This window comes from Cryptomeria japonica, chromosome 4 (genome assembly GCF_030272615.1).
Source record: "Cryptomeria japonica chromosome 4, Sugi_1.0, whole genome shotgun sequence".
Lineage (NCBI taxonomy): Eukaryota > Viridiplantae > Streptophyta > Pinopsida > Cupressales > Cupressaceae > Cryptomeria > Cryptomeria japonica.
The window spans coordinates 298,674,030-298,692,387 of NC_081408.1; positions in this window are offsets into that span (position 1 = coordinate 298,674,030).

An 18,358-nucleotide genomic window follows, 5' to 3' on the forward strand; every position below is an offset into this window, starting at 1 on the left:
GTTACCGGTTATAATTTAATGAAGGAATATGTAAAATAAATGACAATTCGGGAAGTCTAATTGCCACCAGTAAATAGTCAAGAGGAAATTTGTTTCATCTAGACACCACCATAGGTACCTGTCTAATGGCTAAGGTTGAAGACAATTGGTTGTGGCACAAAAGATTGTGTCATGTTAACTTTGATAGCATAGCAAAAGTTAGTAAGGAAAAATCTGTCAGAGGTATGCCTAACATAGTGAAACCTGAAAATGCTATGTGCAAAGAGTGTCAACTAGGAAAGTTGACCAGGTCTAGTTTCAGCAGTAAAAAAATTTCATCTGAAAATGTGCTGGACTTAGTTCATACAGACCTGTGTGGTCCCATGAGAACCAAGAGTTTCTATGGAGACCGATATTTTATGTTGTTTGTGGATGACTTCTCAAGAATGATGTGGGTTGTATTCTTGAAGCAAAAATTTGAAGCATTTCACATGTTTAAGGTTTCTAAGGCTAGAGTAGAAAGAGGAACCAGTAAGAATCTGAAGTGTTTGAGATCCGATAGAGGAGGAGAGTTTACCTCTCAAGAGTTCATGGATAAGGTGCCTAGGGATGGGGGTAGTATCTTGAGCAATAGAATGGCCTTTGGCTAGTGACTTTAAGTAATTTGACCAATAGATAAAGGTCAAAAAAAGATTAGAATGAAATGTTGGTAATATGCTAAAATTGTTTATGTGTTGTCATTGATGTCAACACTATGCTCCAGTTGGATATGGTTCTATCCTAGTTGGTTGTTGCTATCCCAGTTGAACTTAGTTATCAGAGATTCTAATCTGGTATGATCAAATTGGTTGTTTTGATTTTGGATGGTTATATCCTTGTCACATTCAGTTGGTTCATGATTTGGTGCTCTAGAAGCCATCTCTTATGTTCTGGATTATTGGTTGATATTTACTAGTACTGGTTGGCTTTACTAGTTGGTGATATTTGATGATTTGGCTAAGTGATTTTGGTCCAACTTATAGAAATTTTTCCTAACATGCTGAAGGAGTTCTTGATCATGTCCTAATTTTTAGGTGGCTTTGCATTGGTTGGCATGATGATTTGGTGGTCCTATTTGGACCTGGTTGGTTATTCTATGTTATTTGCATTGAGGGTTTCTACCAGCTGGTGAAACATGTTGCAATTGGTCTTAGAAATTTTTTTGATGGATATAATTGTTTGGGGATTTGAATTAGGTCCATCCTATATAATATAAATCATAATATTGGTCTTGTGGTATCGTGTGATGAAATTTTTGTAATTATGGTTTATGGGTTTAGGGTTTAGCCGACCTTGTTATCAAGGTTGATGATCTGTATTTATAGGTGACTTATTCATGTAATTTGGGTATGGTATGGGATATCGGTATGGTTATGTATGCATTACCGGATAGAGGTTTATGTGTGAACAAGGTCATATCACTTAGTGAAGGGTTGTGAAGGTTTTGGTATTATAGGGTAGACATCTGTGCTTAACCAAAACTGTATCAAGAATTAGGAGATGCTATTTTCATAGTTCATTTTATCTGGATTGTAGTTTGATGTTTATGTAAGTCAGTGAGACTTCCTTTTGTGATGAGCATTGAGCTCTAAGTAGTTGGCCTGATTGAAAGTGCAATCCCCATTATAATTATTTTACATACTAGTGCAAAAGTATTATCTGACTGTGGGTAGGGTTTCCCACCGTGGTTTTTCCCTTTACCAAGTTTTCCACGTCAAAAATATTGGTGTTGTGTGTTATATGCTTTCATGCTTTATATTTCACTGTGTTGTTTAAATTGTGCTCTAGTAAAGGGTTTATAAACTGCATTAATTGTTTAACTTGTGGAAAAATGATTCACCCCCCCCCTCTCAGTGTTCCTCTGGTATAAAAAATTCGAACATGAAAGCCCCCAAAAGGGCTAAGGTATGAGATTAGGGCTCAGGGTTTAAGGACTTAGACTTTAAGGGTTTAACTCTAACATGAATAGATCTAGAACCTTGAAATAATGTAATGGAATGTGGCATAAAATGTCAACAATAACTCTTTTAATCACATTAATACACAACTGGTAGCCACAATACTATGTGTGGCCCCTTTATCATCAATTTTAGAAAATAATTAACTCCACTTTCTAAATCTTTACATAGTTAATGCTTAAATTGATGAAAGCTAATGTGTTGCAACTTCCTCCTATTAAACCTGTAGATACCTCTAAGTCTTTTTCCAATACCATCATCAAGCCTACAATGATAACAGAAAGTGTTATAAATTGAGGCATAAGATCCAACACCTTATTGATTCCAATAATATGTCCATCGAGGCTGTGAATGATAAAGGAAACAAATCCATGCCATCTTCTAATTAGAATTTGGAAATCATTACTAATCCTTTGCTTTCTCATTCTACCAATGTTGTTGAGTCTAAAAGACTTAAAATTACCCCTAATGATATAGGCATAAAATCAAGCATTGTTGTGAATATTATTAAACAATCCAAACCTAAACCTAAACCATACATTACCTTTTATTTTAGGGAGACCATTGAAACACCCAATGTACCATTGTATATTACTGTGAAGATTAAAGGAAAGATCTCACGAGTGCTCATTGATCCAGTATGTATGGTGAATGTTATTAGTGAAGAATATTTCTATACTCAACAATTTTATCAAGAAACATATGACAAATCTAAAGTTATGATTAAGGTGCATGATGATTTTAATTGTCCTATTATAGGTTCTATTACTCTTCCAGTTGAGGTAGGTACTAAGTGCTTAGATGTTACCTTTTCTATCATCCCTACCTCCAATCAATTTCATGTGAAGTTGGGACATCCTTGGCTCTCTTCCACAAAAGCTATCTCTTCCACCATTCATGAGTGTGTGAAATTCCCTCACAATGGGCATATTATCATTGATCAATCATAGCCTTGTTCAACCAGCAACAAGATGTGGAAATCTCACCCTTGATTACTTTTGGCCTCAAAAACCTTAACCTTTGAAACCTCAAAATGATTCTCTTTTCCTATCTTATCAAAAATGGAAAAATGAGATGATATTGACCTTGAGTAAACCTAAGGATCCTTCACCTTTGTATATTCCTCCTCCTCATCCTGGACTTGGACCTAGACTTCTTCCTACTCCTTATATTCCTCTACTATATGCTACAATCCCACCCCCTATATCTTACAAATAAAAATGCCTAGCATCTTGTATCTCTCAACCTAGTGGGGTTTCTTTTGTTCCTCCTCTTACAAGAGAAGAATATAAGCCTATCTTGATTGATCCTCAACCTTTGCAAGTTTTGAGTCGAGCTAAGAGAAATCATAGTGCGAGATGAAATCTAATCAAAACATCATGCCAAGTCTCATGAAATTTCTTTCCAAAACCAATTCCTCCCTAAAGACACCAAATGTTGACTTGGTCCCATTTGTCCAAACTTCAGCTAACCATAGGGAGGAAGTTCAACTTAATCTACCATGCCTAAAGTTAAAAATGTTTATAAAAAATGATGGTTCATTTCTTTTACATGCTACACATTCTGTTGTGATTAAATTAGATGATGGTGTTGATGTTGATGATAATGCTAATAATGTTGATCCTAATGATCCTGATGACTTGTATGAGGTTATTGAGATTAATCATGAGCTATCTTCACAATTTTTAAAAGAATTAACCCTATCTCCCAGTGACAAACAAGGCGACTCATAATTAGAGCATGTCCTTGTTTAGAACTTCTATTCTTGCATCTTATCCACCATCCTAAGTGATGCTAAGAAATATTACAATGCAAATTATTGGTTTGACTAGCTTCACTTGTGCAATAAACTCTTATGTGTGTTTGTTTATATGTAATGTGCTTCCCTCATGATGTGGTATTGGATATGTCTTTGTGTTATGTTAGGATATCTTTAGATGACCCTTGTTTCTCCATTGCCATAAGGTAATAAAGATATTGAATCTTTTGTGAGATTCTTCTATTTGTATCTTAATTATTCTATATTTTGTATCAATGTTATGTCATACATGTGTTATTTTTTGTAAATGTGTCTTTGTGTTGTCTACTTGGAGATGATGCAAAGAATAAAGATCTCTCTTTTTGGTCTCTACCATTTTAACCTAAAAATACTTTTGTTTGTTCATCTTGTGTGCTCTTCTTTCATTGTGCTCATAGGTCTACTATCTTTAGGGGATGAGGTCAATTCAATGCAATCATACTTGATATACATGATTTATCAAAAGTGCATATTAACCCTAGTTAGTGAATCCCTTATGTATTTTCTCATTATGTTTTGTGACCATTACCCTTGATTAGTCCTTTCTTGGGGGCATACCACATATCATTGTGGTAGCGTGCTTGTCTTTTGGGTGCATGTAAGCTACCTTAAAGCTATTACTCTTGATAAGGCATACAAAATAGTTTTAGCATGGGGGCATACACTATGCTCATTGTTATACTTTATGCACATACCATGAGACTTGGTTTGTACACTTTTTATCACACACCATGACATGTTTAGTACATTTTGTAGTTGATTCAATTCACTTATTTAGATTACTTTGTAAAATGAGCCTTTTGCTTTTTGGTCTTTTACACCGATTTTTCAATTTAATTTTTTCAACATGACCCATAGTAAGCATAAGCCTTACTAGGCCAACATAGTCATGCTCTCTTTTCTCTTCATGTGTTGCTCCTTTATCATGATATTAGATTGATAAGATCCCAGGTCCTAGTGGACTTGGTGTGTCTTGCCACTTTAATATCTTCATAAAAGTTTTTCAAGGTTACATTGTACGTTATTGAGGGTATGGATGTAGGGTCATACTTCAGCTAAAGTGGGGGCTATATGTAGCATCATAAATTGCATCCCTATGCAATTTCATGCTGACCTAGGCCTCACTTCTATATTTTAGCCTTTTACTACCTAACCTGACCTTGCTCTGAGTTTTCTCACACAAACCCATAATTAATACTTTCAGCACCTTTTGTGGGACCTTGTTCAAATTTCAATCCTAATTGGCAAGACCGGGATACCATAGGCACCATGGTCCTCCCAAAAAGGGCCCAAATTTGGACCCTGAAATGGTCACATTTTGAAGGTGGGAAATATTTTTCATATTAGCCTACTTTGAAATTTCAAACATGTTAGTTGCAGTCAGGTATAAAATTAGGCCTATACCCCTCATTTTCATAAGATCTCTCAATTTAGCAATTCAATCCCTCTCAACAAAATTCAAGTAAGTAATCAAGCATCATCAAGGTAGTGAAGACAGGTCAAGTTCATATTTTAAGCATTCATGATGCCATCCATGATCAAGACATTATGAAGACATTCTACATGACATCAATAACCTTTGCATGAAGACTTCAAGGAAAGATTCATCAAGGTATCAAGTTTCAATTCAAGCATTTTAATTTAGATCTAGCCTTACTAGCAAAAAGTAAGCCTTTCCAATTTGGTCAATTCCAATTTCAATTCAAGGGATAATTAGAAACTTGGGATTTGACCTAGGTAAACCCCTATCAACAACACCATTTTACTTCTCTCTATGTGTAGTCAATATATCCAAAATCTATGAATTAAGAATATAGTAGAGGAGATGACGATGATCAGATCTAACTTTTGCAAGAGTGAAAAGGAGAGGATCAGGTCGCACAAGGCATCTCAATCTTTTGAATTTTTTATGAAATTTAGTGAACAAATTTTGAGTGACATCCTAATTCCAAAATTTTCTTGTCTGTCCACATCTAACAATTGAAAGACCAAGTCACTCCAACATCCTGGTCCCATACTTTTGAGCTGAATTTTCTGACATAGGTGCCTCTCTATTCCTTCTTCTCAAATCTAGATTTGTGTCTGCATACTGCACTTGTAGCTTATTCATGTTATTTTATGTCATTTTTCTAACATTTTCCCTAGATCTAGCATTTGAATTCAATAATACACATTCAATCCATTTCATAATTGGAGAGGAGATTGGATCAGTGAAATTCATTTCACCCCTCAATGTAATGTCTTATGCGAAAATAAGTGGATTTCCTAGTTTACATAGCTAAATTTGTAAAACCCTATCTTCCACCATTATAGGAGGCATTTGAGATTTTGGAGGACTAGGATTATATGTAGGTTTAGGATTATAGATTTAAGAATTGGGATTCAATGGAGGATTATATAAAAGATTGGGATTAGGGATTGGAAGATTATGATAATGGATTGGGGGAGTGGGATCAACTAATGGATGATTGAGATTATGAATTGGGGAATTAAGTTGAGGATTAAGATTCTAGCTTGAAGGATTATAGGATAAGGGATTTAAATTATAGGTGGAGTTGATGAAAGGGTTATACAAGGTTGGAGATGGATGTATGGGTGTTGGATGAGAGGTGTATATAGGTTAAGGATAAGAGGGATATATGATTCAGGGATAACATAGAGTTCCCTTTTCAAAGGTAGGATAAATATGGCCAATAGGCATGTTTAGAGGTGTAATGAAATAATTTATGCTATTCATTGCTTGGTGTAATGTCCCTCCCCGATCCTTCCTTTGTGATTGAATGTGTTAGATATTTATGGGTTTGTTTGTGTTCTTAATACTCCTTTCTTCTTGTTTCATTCTTGATATTTGAATTCTCTTTAATAATAAGTGGACATATTATGGTTGCTATGATTACTATGGTGATCAATTCTATGTTTTTGGTTAATTATTAAAGTTAGATTTATGTTTAGCTTCATGGATGCTCGCTCATCAAGAGGATGTGATTCCCTCGCCTATCTTGCTTATCTATGTTTTGATGGACTTGTTATTGATCTCTGATACTTTGTCATGATGAGAGATAGTTGCTTCGTTGATGGACTTATGATTAGACTTATTGTTTTGATTAGACACATGACAATGATTACAATGATGTTTTTTTATGCAGATGTTTAGTATAGGTAATGATGCATGCTTTACTCGCAATATGCATATAATTTTATGTTATTAAAAATAGAAATTTAAATGATTAAGATACTAACATGAATGATTATTTAAATGTAATAATCGATTGGAACTTCATATCACTCATTCTAAGAGGCATATGAGTTCACAATCATCTTTATTTTATTGAGGGCTTATGTTACTCATGTGCGTACATATGATGTTCCATGCATTTTCCTTATGGATGTAGCATGCAACTACCTGGCATCAACTCCTCCTAATCTTAGGAGTGGGAATGCCCTATTGACTTCTAAAGGTTGAAGTGGGAGATAGAACACAACCCTAGGTGTTCACGTCATGTTGCTTTGATGTGGGAGAAGGGTTGACATCCTCACCTTTGCATGCATATGGTCTTGGTCAGTTAGGTCATCCGTTGTGTAGTCTGAGTTGAGTCGGTTGAGTGTGATATCTGATTATGGCATTATGGTGTTATGGATATGCAATAAAGCTATAATTATAACTCAAAAATTTAATAAAAGAATTAAATTAATGTAAAGTTATAATTAGATGTAAAATATTTTTATATTTAAATATATAACAACAAATGAAAATAAATAAATGAATACAAATATATATATATATAAATATATATATATATATAATTAAAATAGTTACAAAAAATAGAAACAGATATAATAACATTCAAACCATAACACAGTGATTTACGTGGGGAAAACCCTTTTGGGAGAAAAAACCCCACACTCCAAAAGCTGCCCAATATATTATTTCACAATAAAAAACATGTTACAATATAATTGCAGAGCAAGCTCTTCATAGGAGTACCACTAATTAAGATTCAAAGGTAACTCAATAGCTATAAGACTCTTATACACAACCTCTATCTCACGCACCTCATATATAGGAGATACAATACATGAAACCATCAAACGGTATTACAAAACCATGGGCTAAAACCACCCAATAAGGTGTAGTTGACCTTATCTCCCTTCTAGATGCTCTACGACATGTCCCTCCCTTTTTAAAGCTCATTTATGTGTCCGATGTATTTTATATTACCTATTTCAAGAGTACAAACTTCTGGAGGCCATAACTTGAGAACCATGTGTCCTATTGACAAATCGTTTGAAGCACTGGAAAGCTCGCGAAGTGCTCTAATGCCTCGTAAGATTCTATGCTACTTACACCCAAATTTCAAGGAATTTTGGGGCCTCTAAGTGTTCAAAATCAAATTTAAACCTTTCACTTGACCCCTCCAAAATGGAAAATTTAATATCTTAAAAACTATTTGTGATCTTGCGATGTAAATTTACCGAAATGCTTATCTAGCCAACCAGAAGCTTCAGGGAGAATTTTGCACCATCTTGTACTCAAATGAAAACTTACTATAAATAGTAACCTCATGTAAATGCAAGGTTGAGACACCATTTTCCCAACAAATCTCCCACTTGTCAAACACCTTGCAAGAGAAAAGGGAGTATCAACACAATGAATCAATTGCTAGGGGCCATGAGGCCCATAGATTCCAAGCACCATCTGAACTTCTCCGTGCGCATAGCCTTAGTTAAATAATTTGAAACATTCATCAAAGTTTCTACCTTAACCAGCTTCACCCTGCCATCTTCGACCATATCTCTGACAAAATGATACTGAACATCAATGTGTTTGGTTTGAGCATGAAATGTTGGGTTCTTAGCTAGGCAGATCACACTCTGATTGTCACAAAAAACTATCACAACTCCTTGTTTTATTCCAATGTCTGAACAAAGTCTCTTAAGCCAAATAGCCTCTTTACAAGCATCAGTAGCTTCCATATACTCTGCTTTAGTAATGGACAAAGCAACCACAACCTGTCACTCATCCAACTAATTGCACCACCAAATAAAGTAAACATATAAGGATTGGTGGATCTTTTTCTATCGATATCACATAACCATGAATATCAAGAAAAATCATGTCTGCAACTGAATTACCATGATAACACAAAGAATACTATGAGGTACCCTTCAAATATCTAAAGACTCTTTTGGCTGCATCCCAATGAACTCTACCAAGATTAGACATATATCTGGACTAAAATCCCACTACTTGGGAAATGTCTGGTTTAGTACAGACCATAGCATACATCAAACTTCCAACTGCAATTTGGTAAGGCACTTTTCTCATGTCTTCCATCTCTAATGGGGATGTAGGACAATTTGTAGAAAATAATTTCATTCCAACTATAAAAGGAATGCACAATGGTCTACAATCCTGCATGTTGAACCTCTATAACACTGAATTCACATACTATGGCCTAACCATAGCTTTTTGTTCACTCTCTCTCCTAATTTCCATCCCAATAATGTGTTTCGCTACACCAAGATCTTTCATTTCATATTTAGCAGTGAGTTGAGACTTTAGTTCTGAAATCATACCTTCCCTTTTACCAATGAATAACATATCATCAATATGAAATGCAATATATAGGAAATGATCACCATCATATTTATAATAAACACAATGATATGATTTAGAACGCTCAAATCCCAAACTCAACACATATGTACCAAATTTTTGGTACCACTTCCCAGGACTCTGTTTGATGCCATACATGGATTTCTTTAATTTACAGACCAAATTACTTTTACCTTTCACCACATAGTTCTCCAGTTGTGTCATATAAATATCCTCCTCTAAATCACCATGAAGGAAAGTAGTTTTCACATCCATTTGCTCAACTTCTAAATCATAAGAAACAACAATAGAAAGCAAAATCTAATGGATGTCATTTTGGCAATAGGAGAAAGTATCTCACCATAATCAACACCCTCAAGCTAAGAGTAGCCTTTTGCAACCAACCTTGCTTTATACTTCTTAATGTTTCCATCTGAACCAATATTTTTCTTGAACACCCATTTGCTACCAACAGGCTTTTGTCTTTCAGGAAATGGTACAAGATCCCATGTATCATTCATTTTCAAAGCTGCCATTTCTTCTTCCATAGCAATCTTCCAAGATTCTGCATCATTCATACCTAGTGCCTCTTCTATAGATTTTGGTTCATCCACATTAGTATTCAAAGGAAAAATACATCTCCAATCATTAGGTGAATACCTTTCAGGTGGTTGTCTATGTCTTGTAGACCTTTGAACAAGCTAAGTTGGAGGTTCTTCCTCCCCTTTTGAAGATTCAAAGCTAGATGAGCTCTCCTCAACTTATTGCCTATATAGGGGTCTCGATTAAACTCTTTCAGGTGTAGAATGGAATTGAATCACATCTTCCTTTCTAGTCTTTTCTAGCTGGAATGTTAAATAAGAAGGCTTAATTTCTCTAAAAATAATACTTCTACTATGAATTACCTTTTGTGCAATAGGGTCCCAAATCTTGTATCCCTTCATACCATAACTGTACCTGATGAAGATACATTTCACAGCCTTGTTCTCCAACTTTGTTTGCTTCTCCTTTGGCACATGTGCATATGAATTGTAACCAAAAACTCTAAGATGTCTCAATGAAGGTTTGTGACCCGACCATGCTTCCATAGGTGTTTTATCAAAAAGAGTTGATGTAGGAGATCTGTTAATTAGGTAGCAAGCAGTGGCAACAACTTAAGCCCAAAAAATTTGTTCTAGACCAACACCACTCAGCATACTCCTAGCCTTCTCCATCAATGTCCTGTTCATTATTTCTGCAACTCCATTTTGTTGTGGAGAATATTGAGTTGCCTTCTATCTGTCAATTCACAATATTTACAGAATCTATCAAAATCATTAGAGAAAAATTCATCGCCATTATCAGTCCTCAAACATTTAATTTTCTTTCCAGTCTGCAACTCAACCATTGCTTTAAATTCTTTAAATCAATTGAAAGCTTCATATTTACACTTTAGAAAATATACCCATGTCCTTCTACTAAAATCATCAATAAATGAAACATAATAGGTGGGTTTTCCAATTGAAGGAACATCTACATGACCAAACACATCAGAATGAATAAGATCCAAAACACCACAAGTTTTATGAGAACTCAAGTAAAATTGAATGCGGTTTTGTTTTCCATAAATGCAATGCTCACAGAAATCAAAGTCAAGATTACAATCATTCAAACCTTCAACAAGGTTTTTATTTTTCAAGGTCCTTAGACCCTTTTCTCAAATGTGGCCAAGCCTCTGGTGCCATAACATAGTCTTCTATGTAGGTAAATTTTCTTCAGAAGAAAGAGCACCCTTAGGTACCCAAAAGCCATTTCCATCTATTGAAGGTGAAACCCTCAAATCTTCCATAGATTTACTTTTTACAGAAGTGCTATTACACTCAACTGTGTATGCATCTAGCTTATACAAAGTGTCAACCTGATACCTCTAGCAATTACCATAGCACCCTTAATCATCTTACATCCTACTTCAGAAAAGACTACCTGCACACCCACATCTATCAGTTTTCTCATAGATAATAGATTTCATTTTAAACCAAGGATATACAACACACCATTAATCTTTTTTATCTACCATCAGAAAACTTGATTCTAACTTTACCTTGACCAACAATGTATAAATATGAATCATCGCCCAAGTACACCTTACCTCCATTAAATTATTCATATTCAAAAAACCAATCTTTATTGGTAGTCATATGAAAAGATGCACCTAAGTCAATTAACCAAGCGCCATTACCTACATGAGTTGCCAAAGCTCCAATGAATGCATCACCATCTTCCTTCTCGGACTCAGAATCATAATCAATCTTCTTCTTTTTCTTCTTCTTTTCTTCTTTACAGTCCTTACAAATGTGACCTATTTTACCGCAATTCCAACAAATGACTTTGGACTTTTTAGGAGATTTCGATCTCCCTCTCGATTTGGGCTTATCACGCTTCTCATTCTTCTTGCCTTTCTCCTTAGGTCTTCTACAAATAGTTAGGGCTTCCTTTGAACTGAGGGATACCTTCCTCCACATCTCTTCACCAAGTAGGGCATCCATCATATCTTCAGACTTCAAAACACTATAAGTACTACTGATAGCCATAACAAGTGAATACCATGAATCAGGCAAAGAACAAAGAAAGATCTGACATTTCTCCTCTTCATTCATCTTAACACCAACAAATACTAATTGAGCCACCAAAATATTGAATGATTCTAGGTGGTCTGTAACTCATCCATCCTCTTCCATCTTCAATGAATATAATTTCTTCCTCAAGAAAATCTAATTTAGTAAAGGTTTCTCTTCATACATTTCACCAAGATTAGTACATAGCTTCTTTGCAGTGTTTTCTTCGTGGATATTGATTAGAACAGAGTCTGTCAAGCACAGTTTGATTACACCCTTGGATTTTCAGTCCATAACATCATACTGAGTTTCCACAGTAGGATCTGAGGGTCTTTGGACATTCGCATCAACAATATCCCACAGATCTCGATCTATTAGTAGATCTTCCATCTTCAACTTCCACATCTCAAAATTTGTTCCATTAAATTTCTCCATCTCTATTTTCCTTGATGAACTTGCCATCCAAAAAATTCCTGCAACAAGATCAAAAAGTATCTATTGTAAAATCTCCCACTCAAATCTAGATTAGTTCAAAAAACCTAACAACCCACAACTAAAAATAAAGGTAATCAAGCTCCAATACCACTTGTAATGAAGTTAAGTAGGGGAACAACTTCCTACACTAACCTTGAGAGGAGGTTAATGCAAAAACTTCTACAAATCGTCACAACAGTTACATAAAACAAAAATAGATATAATAACATTCAGACCATAACACAGTGATTTAAATGGAGAAACCCCTTTCGGGAGAAAAACCCCGCACTCCAAAAGCCACCCAATATATTATTCCGCAATCAAAATAGATTACAATATACTTGCAGAGAAATCTCTTCGTAGGAGTACCACTAATCAGATATTCAAAGGTAACTCAATAGCTATAAGACTCTTACACACAACCTCTATCTCACACACCTCATATATAGGAGATACAATACATGAAACCGTCAAATGGTATTACAAAACCATGGGCTAAAACCACCCAATAAGGTGTAGCCGACCTTATCTCCCTTCTAGATGCCCTATGACATGTCCCTCCCTTTTTACAGCTCATTTATGTGTCCGATGTATTTTATATTACCTATTTTAGGAGTACAAACTTCTAGAGGCCATAACTTGCGAACCGTGTGCCCTATTAACGAACCGTTTGAAGTTTCGGAAAGCTCGCAAAGTGATCTAATGCCTCAAAAGTTGTCATGCCACTTACACATACTTTTCAAGGCATTTTCGTGCCTCTAAATTCCTCAAAACAAAATTTAAACCTTTCATTGGACCCCTCCAAAATGAAAAATTTAATATGTGATGGTATGATGAAAGAACAAGGATTCAATCAACTACTGAGAGGGGGGTGAATTAGTAGATAGAAAAAATGATAAAACTTCACCAATCTAAAAATCAGTCTCTCAAAGTAAACTTAGAACTATCAATGCAATATCACTGTCAAAGTAAAAATTGTTAAGCTAAACCGGTTGACTTTACAACAGATAATGGTAATCAACCTGTAACAAACATCCAAATTCTTTTACTGATATAAGTAAAACTTCATATTGATGCTAGTTATCATGACTTATCAAAGTGGATTAAGTAGTTAAGCAAATCAACCATAATAAAACATAACCACAAAAAAATCACCACTTGACACAATATTTTTGACGTGGAAACCCAAATGGTAAAAACCATGGTGAGATGAGACTCACAAGAATTCTGAACTCTTCTAAAGTTCACCCTATTAGGATCCAAGCCTTTTAAAGCTTTACAAAAAGTCCTATTAAGAATAGATCCTATTAGGGACCACCCGATTAAGGGATTGACTATAATACCTTGTTAGAAGCAATACCCTATGAGGAGAAACCTTGGTTAAGGATTTAGAATCCAAGCTAATGTATCACCTTGTTAGAGGATTTGAATAACACCAAGCTTGTTAGAGCTTACCCGGTTAGGGGATTTAAATATGTTATAATTGTTAGAAAACAATAGGAGTTTGTTGATTTGTTAGAATAGCACTACACTTGCTTGTTTAGATCCTTTTCATGCTTCTATCTGCCTTTACTCAAACTACAGATACATCATCCAGTTAGGCAACCACACACTCAATTCAACTTTTCCAACACCAAAACTAAACAAATCGTCAACCTTATAAACAAATCAACTAGGTTAGTAACACAACAAAAGCCTAATTCTCATAGAGATTACAAACAAGTCGGTTCAAGTATGACTATTGGATTACATAACAATCTCTACACATCATTCAAGAAAGCCTCGATTGCTTCATGATCACCACTTCATCGAACTTAGTAACTCATCATGTGCTTTGCATTACATGCAGTATACTTGCTCATTCCCAAGACAAAAAAACCTTTACTTGAATGCACCAAAATCACTTTGAAACTCTCTTCATACAATATGCATACGTGTCATAATCATTACCATTCATCATTAGATCATAAACCAATATAACCAATTCACCAAACTTAATTGGTTATGGTTAATCAAAACGATAGGTAGGGTTTACCGGTTCAACTCTCTAATACTTAGCAATATCGGTTCACTCCACAAACTTACCTATTGGTTATAGTTTCCTTTCACTAGCTCTTCCTATCAGTTACAAAACAATATTACAACAACATCATTATTGGTTAATTGACATCATTGACAATATAATAAATCAGTAATGCAATCTTCATGCAAATGCCAACAATCTGCCCCTTTGGCATTGATGGCAATACCAATATGAATACCATTTATTGTTGTGATTGTGAATAGGAATCCTAGTTTACATTTTACCATTTACTCTCCTTGTCTTCAACTTGTCTTCAGTTTGTCTTCAGTTACTAGCTATATGTACATCTTGCCTTCGTCAATCATACAATTCTGCTCACAATAATCATAGAGTTCTTCTCCCCCTTTGGCAACAATGCCAAAGTGAAAGTAAAACATGCAATGTAAAACTTCACTATGCAGCATCAACAACCTGCAACTTGATGCTCCCCATGTGGAATAACTCCACTTCTACACCAATCCTACTGTAAAATTCTGCAAGTAGCTCCGGGATTGATGTAATCTACATCATGCTTAATTTACCTCATGAAGGGGTACAACCCCTAGCTGACTTATAAGATACTCAAAATTGGTCTTAGTCTTAGGCAAAGGTTTAGTAAAGATATCTGCAAGCTTCTCCTTGGTAGAAACATGCTCTAAGATCACATCTTTACTCTGCACTTTTTCCCTCAAGAAATGATACTTCAATTCAATGTGCTTGGTTTGTGTGTGCAAGACAGGGTTCTTTGAAATATTTATGGCACTGGTATTGTCACATAAGATCTTTACAGGTTTTGTAAACTTCATCTTAAAACCTTCCAAAATGTGCCTCATCCAGATAGCCTGGGTACAATTCATATAAGTTGCAACATACTCAGCTTCAGCAGTAGACTGTGAAATACAACTATGCTTTTTGCTACTCCATGAAACAAGTCTTCCTCCAAGAAAGAGTGCTCCACCGGTTGTGCTTTTTTGATCATCAACATTACCTGCCTAATATGCATCTATGTACACCTTCAAATCAAAGTTTCCTTCATATGGATACCATAATCCATAGTAAACAATACCTTTCAAATATCTGAAAATCCTCTTGGTTTCTATCAAATATGTTTCCTTTGGATTCTTCTAAAATCTTGCAACTAGACCAACTGCATGAGCTATATCCAATCTACTATGAACAACATAGTGCAATTTTCCAATCATTGACTTGTACTCTTTCTCATCAACAAATGTGGCCTCATCTTCCTTAGACAACTTACAACCTATAACCATTGGTGTCCCAACTAGTTTACAGTCACTCATACCAAATGTTTTTAATATCTCTTTCACATACTTAGATTGTGTGATGAAAATACCACTCTTCATTTGCTATATTTGCAAACCTACGAAAATTTTTATCTCTCCTACTAGAGACATTTCAAACTCACTTTTCATTTCATTTGCAAAGTCATTTCTCATGTCATCATTTCCTCCAAATATGATATCATCTACAAACACTTCACTAACCAGTATTTTATCTCCTTCAGATTTGAGATATATGTTGTTGTCTACACTACTTCTTTGAAATCCTATCTTCATTAGGTGTAAATGAAGCCTTTCATACCATTCTTTCGGTGCTTTCTTTAATTCATATAATGCCTTATGCAACTTACATACCATGTCTTTCTCATCAGTCAAAGCATAACCATCTGGCTGCTCAATGTTTACTTCCTCTTCCAGTATTCCATTCAAAAATGCAGATTTCACATATATCTGATATACTTTGAATCCCTTATGAGATGCAAAAGCCAGTAAAGTTCTGACACCTTCCAATCTGGCCACTGGTGCAAAAGTCTCACCATAATCTTCTCCTTCTTCTTGTGCATAACCTTTGAAAACCAATCTAGCTTTGTTGCAAACTACAACACCATCCTCATTCAACTTGTTCCTGAAAACCCACTTAGTACCTATCACATTTTTATTTACCGGTCAGGGTACTAGAGTCCATGTGTTATTCTTCTCAATTTGTTCAACCTCCTCCTCCATAGCTTTAACCCAATGATCATCACCAAATACTTCCTTAGCAGTTCTATTCTCAATAGTGGAGATCATGCAAGAATTCTCTCTGATTCTTCTTCTGGTCAACACTCCAACATCCTTATCTCCAATAATTTGCTCAAGATTGTGATTGAGTCTCACATACCTCGGAATAACATGATCATTATCTTTAGGTTCATCTTCATTATCATCATCTTCTTTTGAATCGGCCCGTTCCGGTTGAACTAGTACATCAGTATTCTCTTTACCAGTTTCAGGTTTCATAGGTTTTGGTTCCAAAAAAAAAATGCAAGGGTCTTCATCCTTTTTCTCTACACTATTTTCCCCTGAGACTTCAGGATACTCATCCACTCAATCATCAACACTCTCTATGATTCTTCATGTCCGGTTGTTAAAACACTTGCAGGCCTTACTCTTGGTGGAATAACCAAGAAATATTCCTTCATCACTTTTAGCCTCAAACTTGCTAACATAGTTACCTCTCTTAATAAAACATTTACTACCAAATATCTTGAAATAACCAACATTAGGTGATCTACCATACCAATATTCATAAGGAGTCTTGTCCTTACCTCTTTTTACCAAAATCATGTTCATTGTGTAGATAGTTATGCTGATAGCTTCTCTCCAAAAGGTTTTTGCTACACTTCCTTGTATGAACATCATCCTAGCAGCTTCAACAACTGACCGGTTTTTTCTCTCTACAATACCATTCTGCTGTGGTGTCCTTGGTGCAGAAAGTTACCGTTTGATACCATTCTCTTCAAAATATCTAGTGAATTCTCTACCTTGATCTATCCTTAGACACTTTATCTTCTTTCCACTCTGTTTTTCAGCTAAGGCCCTAAATGCCTTGAACTTACCAAATGCCTCTATTTTATCCTTCAAGAATGTGACCCGCATCATCCTTGAGCAATCATCAGTGAAGATCATGAAATATCTATCACCTTGAACACTTTTAGTCCTTATTGATCCACATAGATCTGTATGAACCAAATCTAACAGATGCACTATTGAAAAAGACTTGCTCTTGAAAGTTGAGGATGTCATCTTTCCCAACTAACATTCCTTACATAGAGCATTAATCAGTTTGTCCAATTGAGGCAAACCTCTCACTATCTTTAACTTACTCACTTTAACAATGTTATCAAAATTCAAATGAGAAAATCTCCTATACCAAAGCAAACTTTCATCTATTTTAGAAATTAAACAGTTGTTGACTTTAGGATTTAGGTGAAACATGTTACCTTTAATCTGCTTGTCAGTTGCAATCAGTTCACCTTTTCTCCCATAGATTTTGCACATGCCATTTTTAAACTCCATTGGATATCCTATGTCATTGAGTTGGGCAACACTCAACAGATTGTGCTTTAGACCTTCAACCCAGTAGACATCAACTGCACTTCTCTTTCCATTAAGAGAAATAGTTCCCTTACCTTTAACTATGCAGGGTGAGTCATTACCAAGTCTTACAACTCCGCCATTAAATTCGTTCAAAGAAATAAATTTGCTCTAGTCACTGGTCATGTGATGTGAACAACAACTATCAATGATCCAATCATCAAAATTATCCATTCGTGAAAGTAAAGCTTTCTTATTAGATGTTTCTTCTTTAATGGCTACAAACACAATATCTTCATTAGCATCACCATCAGATTCCTCATCAGTGATACCACCATCAACTGCAATAAGACAATCTCTTTTTCCTTTTCCCTTGTACTTATTGAACTTGTCTCACTTGTGCTCATTATCACCATTAGGACAATTAGCAGCTATGTGTCCAATCTTGTTGCATGCAAAGAATTTCAAAGGTAGTTTACCT